This window comes from Papio anubis, chromosome 11, assembly GCF_008728515.1.
Source record: "Papio anubis isolate 15944 chromosome 11, Panubis1.0, whole genome shotgun sequence".
Lineage (NCBI taxonomy): Eukaryota > Metazoa > Chordata > Mammalia > Primates > Cercopithecidae > Papio > Papio anubis.
In genome coordinates this window covers 123,154,732-123,163,255 of record NC_044986.1, presented here as the reverse complement: position 1 = coordinate 123,163,255, position 8,524 = coordinate 123,154,732, and positions in this window count along the sequence as shown.

The following is an 8,524-nucleotide window of genomic DNA, read 5'->3' as shown; positions in this document are numbered from 1 at the left end:
GAAGCAAATTGGACTTTGTTAAGAACCAGATTCAAGTACAAAAATGGATTTAGGGCAAGCCTCACAATAGTGCCAGCAGAGACTATGATCTCAGCAGCATGTCAACAGAGAGGAAGAAAACAATCAAACAAATAAATAAAACAAGGTTGAAGTTGGGTGAGGAAGGGAATTGGAGGGGAATACATTGAACTTCATATTTTATTTTATTTTACTTTTTGCTTTTTATTTATACCTCAATGTCCACCAGTAAAATGTCTCAGATTGTACTCATTTTAATCTGAATTCATCATGTACAGACCTCCAACGATTAGAATTTCAATTTACAAACCCTGTTTCTTTAAGGCACCCCCACTTTCCCAAACATTCAGAAGTAAAAACACTGCATTCATATCGACTTATATCCTTCCTGCCCTCTCACCATCAAACCTGTTACCCCTTATAAAAGACATTCACAGTAGCAGTGTACCTTCCATTTCTCACTGCTCTCCACTGCCTTGGCCAGATTCGTCTTCCCTCCCATGTGGGCATCCGTGATCACTTCTAGTGCATTCTGCAGAGCACGGCAGGATTCACCTCTCTTTTTCTTTTATTTATTTGTTTGTTTATTTGAGACAGAGTCTGACTCTGTTGCCCAGGCTGGAGTGCAATGGTGCAATCTCGGCTTGCTACAACCTCCACCTCCCGAGTTCGAGTGATTCTCCTGCCTCAGCCTCCTGAGTAACTGGGATTATAAGCACCCACCTCCATGCCAGGCTAATGTTTGTATTTTTAATAGAGATGGGGTTTTGACATATTGGCCAGGCTAGTCTTGAACTCCTGACCTTGTGATCCGCCCACCTCGGCCTCCCAAAGTGCCAGGATTACAGGCGTGAGCCAACGCGCCCGGCCTGGATTCACCTTTCTAAAGGACCTGCCTGACCAAGTCAGTCCCGTCTAATCACCACCTACTGCCTGCCCAGTACCATTGTCATAAGGACCCAATTACCCAGCTTAGCTTCCACGGCATTCACCCAAATGCTTCATCTCCAACACATGTTCCAAAGTGTGGCCCATCTCAAGCAGTCCTCATGGCTGGTCTAAGCGGCTTGTTTTAGTCGCCCAACAGCTCTGCTCCTTGCCAGGGAGCCCTGCCCATGCTCTGGGACTCGGTTCCCTGAACCACTGCCCGCTCTGAGCTTGGGTTCCAGTCATGCAAAATGCCCTTCTCTCTGAGGTTCCCTCGAATTCCTCCCTTCCCTTTTCTGACTTCACCTTCGTGAATGTCCCATTCCAGCTTCAGTTCCTCTGCCTCCTCCAGAGACCTTCATTCTCTCAACACTACTTTACTCACCCGAGTTTTCCTCCAAACCCTGTGACGTGCATTATTCCCAAGTTCTTTTCCTAATCCTTCCCCATAACTTTTAGGACTTTTCCATCTTACCCCCATGTATCACTGGCATTTTATTAAATAGTGTGATAATCGTGGTGATTTTAAATTACAGGTGTTTACAAAGCTACACCTGGCACACATTAAACACAGATGAAGATGCACCTGGAGCACTTCCCACCTGGCCAGCTCTGCACTGACAGCCCAGGAGAAAGAAGAGGACCAGCTGACTCTGTCAGGGACTCCAGGAAGCCCAGGGATGGTGAAGAAGCTGAGGACGGGGACTCTGTCCCGGACAGTCCTGCAGCCAGACGGTGTTCCCTGTCAAAGCCCCTCTGCATCACTAAGATGCCGGGATGCGTCCACTTTCTGTCCTTTCTGCACTTGAATCCCCACACTGACTTCACAAGTACTGAGGTGGGTCACATGAACAAGTGCAGCAAAATGAGATGATAAGGAAGGAAGCAAAGTCACCCCTCTTGAATCCAACCTTCCATCTCACCCCAAAGGCATGACTTCTCTACTGCTTTGTCCTGTGTCCTCAAACCTTTTCCTAGTGTGGTTTCTTCGCTGCCCCACTCTCGGCTGATGACTGTGGCTCCTACCTCACTGAGAAGTGGGAGCCATCGGGAGACCTGCTCAGTGCCCTCACCACATCCACAGCCTCCCAGCATGTCCCTGGGCTCTGTCCCTCATGCTATGGATGTGTCCCTCGTGCTACTTTCCAAGCCAAGGACAACTCTGACCACCTCTGTAGCTCAGTCAAGAGCAGCACTTGGCCATTGCCCTGCTCCCTCACATCGGAAATCTCCTTTGCACCTGTCATTCCTTCAGCGTGAAGTGTTAACCTTTCTCGCATCTTAAAGGATATCTCTCTTCACCTCATTCCCGCTCTCAATCCATTTCTTTGCTCCCTTTTTCAACAATGATCCTCCCAAGAGAGGTCCTCCTTGAGTGTTTCTGATCTGATCACCCTCCTCCCTTTTCTCTTTACACCTCTTAGTCCAGCACTGAGCAGCTTCACGTCCTCACTCCCCCGTACCTGCTCAGTGAGACCTACCCAACCACCTGCTCCAGAACTGCGCTCCACCAGGGCAACCCTCCCTGCGTGCCCAAACCCCAGCACCATTTTCTTTCACATAGAACTTATTGCCATTGAACATACTGTGCATTTTTTCCTACCAGGTTTAATTTCATTCATTCATCCCTAGTCCCTCAGGCAGTGGCTGAAACAACGGATTATTTAAGTTAATAAACACCAGGCTAAGGAATAAATGGAATACTCTTGTTCAGCCCCCTTCCCATTCTGCTTCCAAACATCCCATTAAAATCCATATTCATAAATCAGGAGTTATTGTTTAATGGGTACAGAGTGTCAGTTTTGCAAGAGTTCTGTGGAGGGACGGTGGTGATGGTTGCACAATAACGTGAATGCCACAGAACCGTACACTTAAAGTGGTTAAGATGGTAAATTTTATGTTATATGTATTTTACCACAATTAAAAATTAAAAATAACTTTTAAAAATCCATATTCATAATGCACAGAGCAATTATCAAGAGAGGTAAAAAGAAAGCTGGGAGCATTACTAATTAAACTGTAGGATTCTAGCACCCGCTGGGAGATTGCAGGTTGTAGAGTACCTCAAGTCTATTCATCTGGATAGCGATATTCTAAGACAGGTAGGTCTCATACGAAATGGAGTGAGTGTCGCAAGTCAACTAAGCCCCTCACACAACAAACACGATCCAAGAAGAAATTCTTCCTGCACATGGAACAGAGTGCTGTTCACACTCAGAGCAGATTTTAGTTAATGAACTGAGAGTTCAGAGAAGCTTCCAGGCACAGGAGAGAGAAGAGAGGTCATGGCAAAGGTTCCTGCTCTTTTCTTTGGGGATTCACTGTGGCTTATCTGACTCTATTTCTGAGCTCCCTCTGGTAGACCAGGACTGTGCCAGTGTAGCACAGGTCTGTTTATCCCTCACCCAGGCAGCCAACACCAAAGTGTGGAGGACTCAGAAACGCAAAAGGCAGTGTCTGCACCCCAAGAAACCCCATCTAATACAGGTCTGTCCAGCTGTGGACCCACTCAGCTACCTGTTTGAAAACGGGCTACATGGACAATGAGTTTACAACTTGTTTATTGAATAAACAACCATAAATGCAACAAAACACCAGGGGCCTGATATCCTCTTTACATTGTTATAAACCTCCATCTTTGTGTTTTTTGTTTCTGTTCCTATTCTTAGTTTTATTATTCTTTCCAGAGTTGGAATGAACCCCAGAGAACACCTTGGTTTTAACTAAAATTCTCTCTCTACTTCCATAACGCTTAAGTGAAACAGAGAAAATAATAGGAAATGATACTCACATTTTCCACGTCTACTCCAAGAGTTACAAGACAAGACACACATGTTCATCCCAGGGATAAAAAATGTCTTTGTGATAATTTGCAACCGCAGCATCACCCTTGGGGGTATCTTCTGGATTAAATATTCTGTAACGGTGGTGCTTCTTGTTTTCATCCCAGACAAATCAGAAAACAGATGCTATTAAGCCTGCTGTTCTGAGGCCCAGTGGGGGACCCCAACTATGCAATAGAAACTGACCGGATCCCCAAGACAGGTCTAATATGTGGATAGTGACTTGGAATCTCCTCTAAAAATGGAATTTCCTAACTACAGACACCATAAAAACCATTCTTCATAGGACAGTTATTTAAAGAGTGTGTCTTTGCTTCTTTTACTCATGCTCAGCTGTACTTTCTGTCTTCTGCCAATCCCCAGCACCAAACAGATATTCCTCTGGATTTAATTCATGGGCATTCCATTATGAACACCATAGCGATACGTGCTTTTCTCAAACTAAACACCACCCATTGGAGAATCTGCAGGTCTCTCCTCCCTTCCCAGTTGAAAACTACTCATTACACCGGAGATCACACACGTGAGAAAACCTCCTTTTACCTTGAAAACCTCCATTGACGTGGGCCCTTCTGTACATAATTGAATCCGGGACACCCACTAATCGTTGGTCGCAATAACTATGGACACCTGCGTGCAAATAATATTCCACCCGCGAGCGTGCGAGGACAGAAGGGAAGGGAAGATACATCCAAGCTCTGAGGAACTAACCCTCAGCTCAGGGACAGACACACACCAATGACAGAGCCCCTTAGAGCCTCGCAGCAGCCAGAGGATGGAGAAGAACAGGTGCAGTGCAAGCTTATCACACGACAGGGCTCCATAGCAACGTTGACACGATGGACCATGCTTCCTTCAGATCTCCTTCTCTCTGACGCACTCGGCTCAGACTTCCCAGATTACCGAATGAGTGTCCTGCTCACCTCCCTCTGTCCATTCATTCCCCTGGCTCTGCCTGCTCTCCAATGTGATTTCCCATGTTGTGCTTCTGAAACTCAAGTCTGATGGTGCTACTCCACGGCTTAACGCTCTTCCCTTTCTCCCCCTGCTGCCACAGGAGATGAAAAAAGCCCTATATCTAGGTGGGGTGGATCTTACGCAAGTTGGCTACTACGAGAAAAACAACAGCCTAAGTTCAATGGCAACTAGCAAGTAACCCTTGGCCTCACTGCTAGGGGGACAGTGTGGAGGAAGAAAACCGTGCAAGCCAGGAGCATTTCTTCAACCCAAAGAAGGAGGCAACTACACAACACCTGTCAAGTACTGTCCAAGAAACATCTGGACCTACAATGGCCACATTGTTTTTTTTATTTCTCAAGAAATACTAGTAATGTGAATTTTTAAATTAAAATATCTAGAGTTTTTAAAAGTTGAAAGTTAATTAAATAAAGTTAAAATACTGTGAGTTAACTTTAAGCATGCAAACGAATCACAGTTGTGAGCCAGTTACCTGGTTTGTTACCTCTAACCCGCAAGAGTAAGTCAGATCACCTTAGCACACGCCCCAGTTCCCTCCAGGCCCTGAACGGCCTTTCCTCATCTGATGCCAGCCAGACACGCAGAATCAGCGAACCCAGCACAATATGTACAAACACAATCATATACACACACAATCTCACACACACACTCATACACAATCACACACACACAACCACACAATCGCACACAGACATGTACACAATCACACACAAACACACAATCACACACAAACAACCAAACACACAATCCCACACAGACATGCACACAATCACACACACACAATCACACACATATAAACACACACATAATCACACACACACAATCACACACACACAAACACACAGTTTTTCCTCCCACCCCATGAAATGACTTAGGGTCCTGTGCTCCATGCCTCCCACGTTTTGCTCTGAGAGCCACTGTCCCCCCATGCTCCCCGCAGGAGGCTGATGCGTCCTCTTTTAAGTCGAAGCATCACTAGGAGGGTCGGCCCATATTGACGCCCCCTCCCCTCTGCAGATCTGCCCACTTCCTCCTTGGGGCTCCTCCTGGCCGTAGACTCTCAGTCCATTCCTGCACCAGCTTGTGTCCACTCATTTGTTCTCCTTCTGGAGAACCTCCTCATATCCAGTTAGTTTTGTATTTCTTTTTTTTTCCTTTGAGACGGAGTCTTGCTCTGTTGTCCAGGCTGGAGTGCAGTGGTGCGATCTTGGCTCACTGCAACTTCCACCGCCCAGGTTCAAGTGATTCTCCTGCCTCAGCCCCCCAAGTAGCTGGGATTACAGGCATGGGTCACCACACCTGGCTAATTTTTGCATTTTTAGTAGAGACGGGGTTTCATCATGTTGGCCAGGCTGGTTTTGAACATCTTACCTCAGGTGATCCACCCACCTTGGCCTCCCACAGTGCTGTGATGACAGGCTTGAGCCATGGCTACCAGTCCTGACCTTTCCAGAGTTAGTATTTCGTCAAACCATTTGGCACAACTCAATTCTATCTTTTAAAACTTGTCAGATATTTCTTTCCCATTAGAGCATAGAATAGTGATTATCAAGGCGGGCTCTGGGAGTCACCTGCCTGGGTTCACAGAAATCCATCTGTGGAGCTTTGAGCAAAATACTGAACTTCTCTGTGTCTTGGTTCCTCATACACAAAATATTAGTAATTCGAGTCTATTGTGGTCGACAGAATAAAGGCTCCACAAAGATGCCCTCATCCCTGGAACCCGTGGATCTGTTACTTTCCGCGGCAAAAGGGATATTTTGCGGATGCAATTAAATGAATTGCCTTGAGATGGAGAGATTATTTTGGATGACCACGATGGACCCGATTTAATCACTTGACTCCTTAATTTAGAAATAGTGATGAATACATCAGTCAGACTCAACAAAACCGAACTAATGAGAAATGAAAAGCACTAGGAAAAATAACGCAATTAAGAAAGTGGGGATATGAGGACGCGACGTGAACAATGGTAGGAGTAAACTGTGCGGAAATGTGAATGTTTAACGTCACTGGAAATGAAACCAGTGGATAAATCAGCAGTGGAAAAAAATAATATATAGCATTTCATTTTCTTTACTCACTTTTGCCCCAAAATATCCATCTATTCAATGATATCAAAAGGAGAAGCCTGTCAAAATCTGAGAGATGGTATCTGTGTAAGTCAGTTGAGCCCTCCTGATAAGAAGTCCTGTAGAGATCCAATGTGTTATTCGCTGCCAAGGGGAAAACAATGGCGAGGTCAATGCAGAAAGGCTGAGTGTTGGAAACCTGTGTTTCTCAGAGTCCTGGTTGCACTGGTCAGTCCCCGGGACAGTTCTGAAAACCACACAAGTACATGTAGACAAGCGGGACACAGAGGCTCCCTGGGTGCTGGGAAAAGTGTTTCTCTGTCGACATGAAACTGTATTTCTAGAAAAGTCTGAAGAATTAAAACATTTTTAATTCCTTAAAAAAAATTGCTTTATGCCATGTTTTTATCGATGTCTCTATGATTGTCCTTGGCATCACACCAAATCGTCCCACACACTTTAAGCACCAGCGGCAGCACCAAGCCCCAACCTGCAGCTGCCCTGCAGACGAGCCTCAGACAGTAGCCGAGGAAGTTGTGGTCTAGATTCTGTGTGGCTGACACTTCTGCCTCACACGAGATGCTATTGGAGTTTCTCCCTGGGTGTCGAGCCTGAGAGATGATCAAAATCTGCCAAGAAACAGTTTATCTATCCTGCCCAGACAGACAAAGCCTTTGTCAAAGTCCCTTGGATGGTTTAATCAGATGTCTTTGAACGTGCAAGAGAGAATAAAGTCTGCCTAATAAGCATGTCTTGCTTAAAGACTCTTTGTAATAGCGCAATATTTGTTTCCTTTTCTTCCCTGGACTTTTCTTTTAATGCCTTTGAAAGCCTCTATTTGAAGCGAGGACGCTGAGCTTTCCCGGCTCAGCGTGGGTGGCGGATGAGACAGAAGCCGCTCTGCCAAGCCCACTCTCCTCTTTGGCCTGAGAGATAAGACTCCGTGGAAAGCCGCAAGCCAGCCTGAAATCTAAGAAGACGTGCAACTCAGAAGCGCCAGGCGAGGCTTCAGGAACGCTCTTAGGTTATTCATACGAAGACACAAAGATACAAAGCGTCCTCCTTATTCAGGAGGAATGAGGACTCATCAGTGTCATGAACAAACCAGTCCAACATACCCACGGCCATGGAAACAGAGAAGGACAGGGGTTTTACAGAGATATAGAATTAGCTGGACTGGACTTTTGAAACAGAAAATCATGTGTCTTTTTCTTTTTGAAATGAAGTCCTGGGCATCTATCCTGAGGCTGGATGGGTGGTAGTGCGTCCCAGCTCAGTGCCAGCTCCCACACTCCTCCCAGGTTTCAAGAGATTTATCCTCCCACTGCTTCCTCCCAGTAGCTGGGGTTGGGTGCTTATCACACATCCCAGCTATTTTTGTGTTTTTAGTAGAGATGGGGTTTCCCGCCACGTTATCAGGCTGGTCCCAGATCACTGACCTCCTGAGATCTACATGTAATTCCATTTCCATTCTACCTACCTAGCGCCACAAATAATAAATCCATTTCTATGGTTTGCTTGTGACCTGGCTCCCTCGCCCTCTACTTTAAAAAGAAGCCCGTGCTTTTAGAGCTTCCAGGAAGGTTAGAGAAGTGTCTGTAATTGCTCTGGCCTATTTTTCCTTTTAGCCAAAGTAAACAAACCAATGCTTTGCCTGTGAGGTTACGTGTATGGTGGGAGATTACC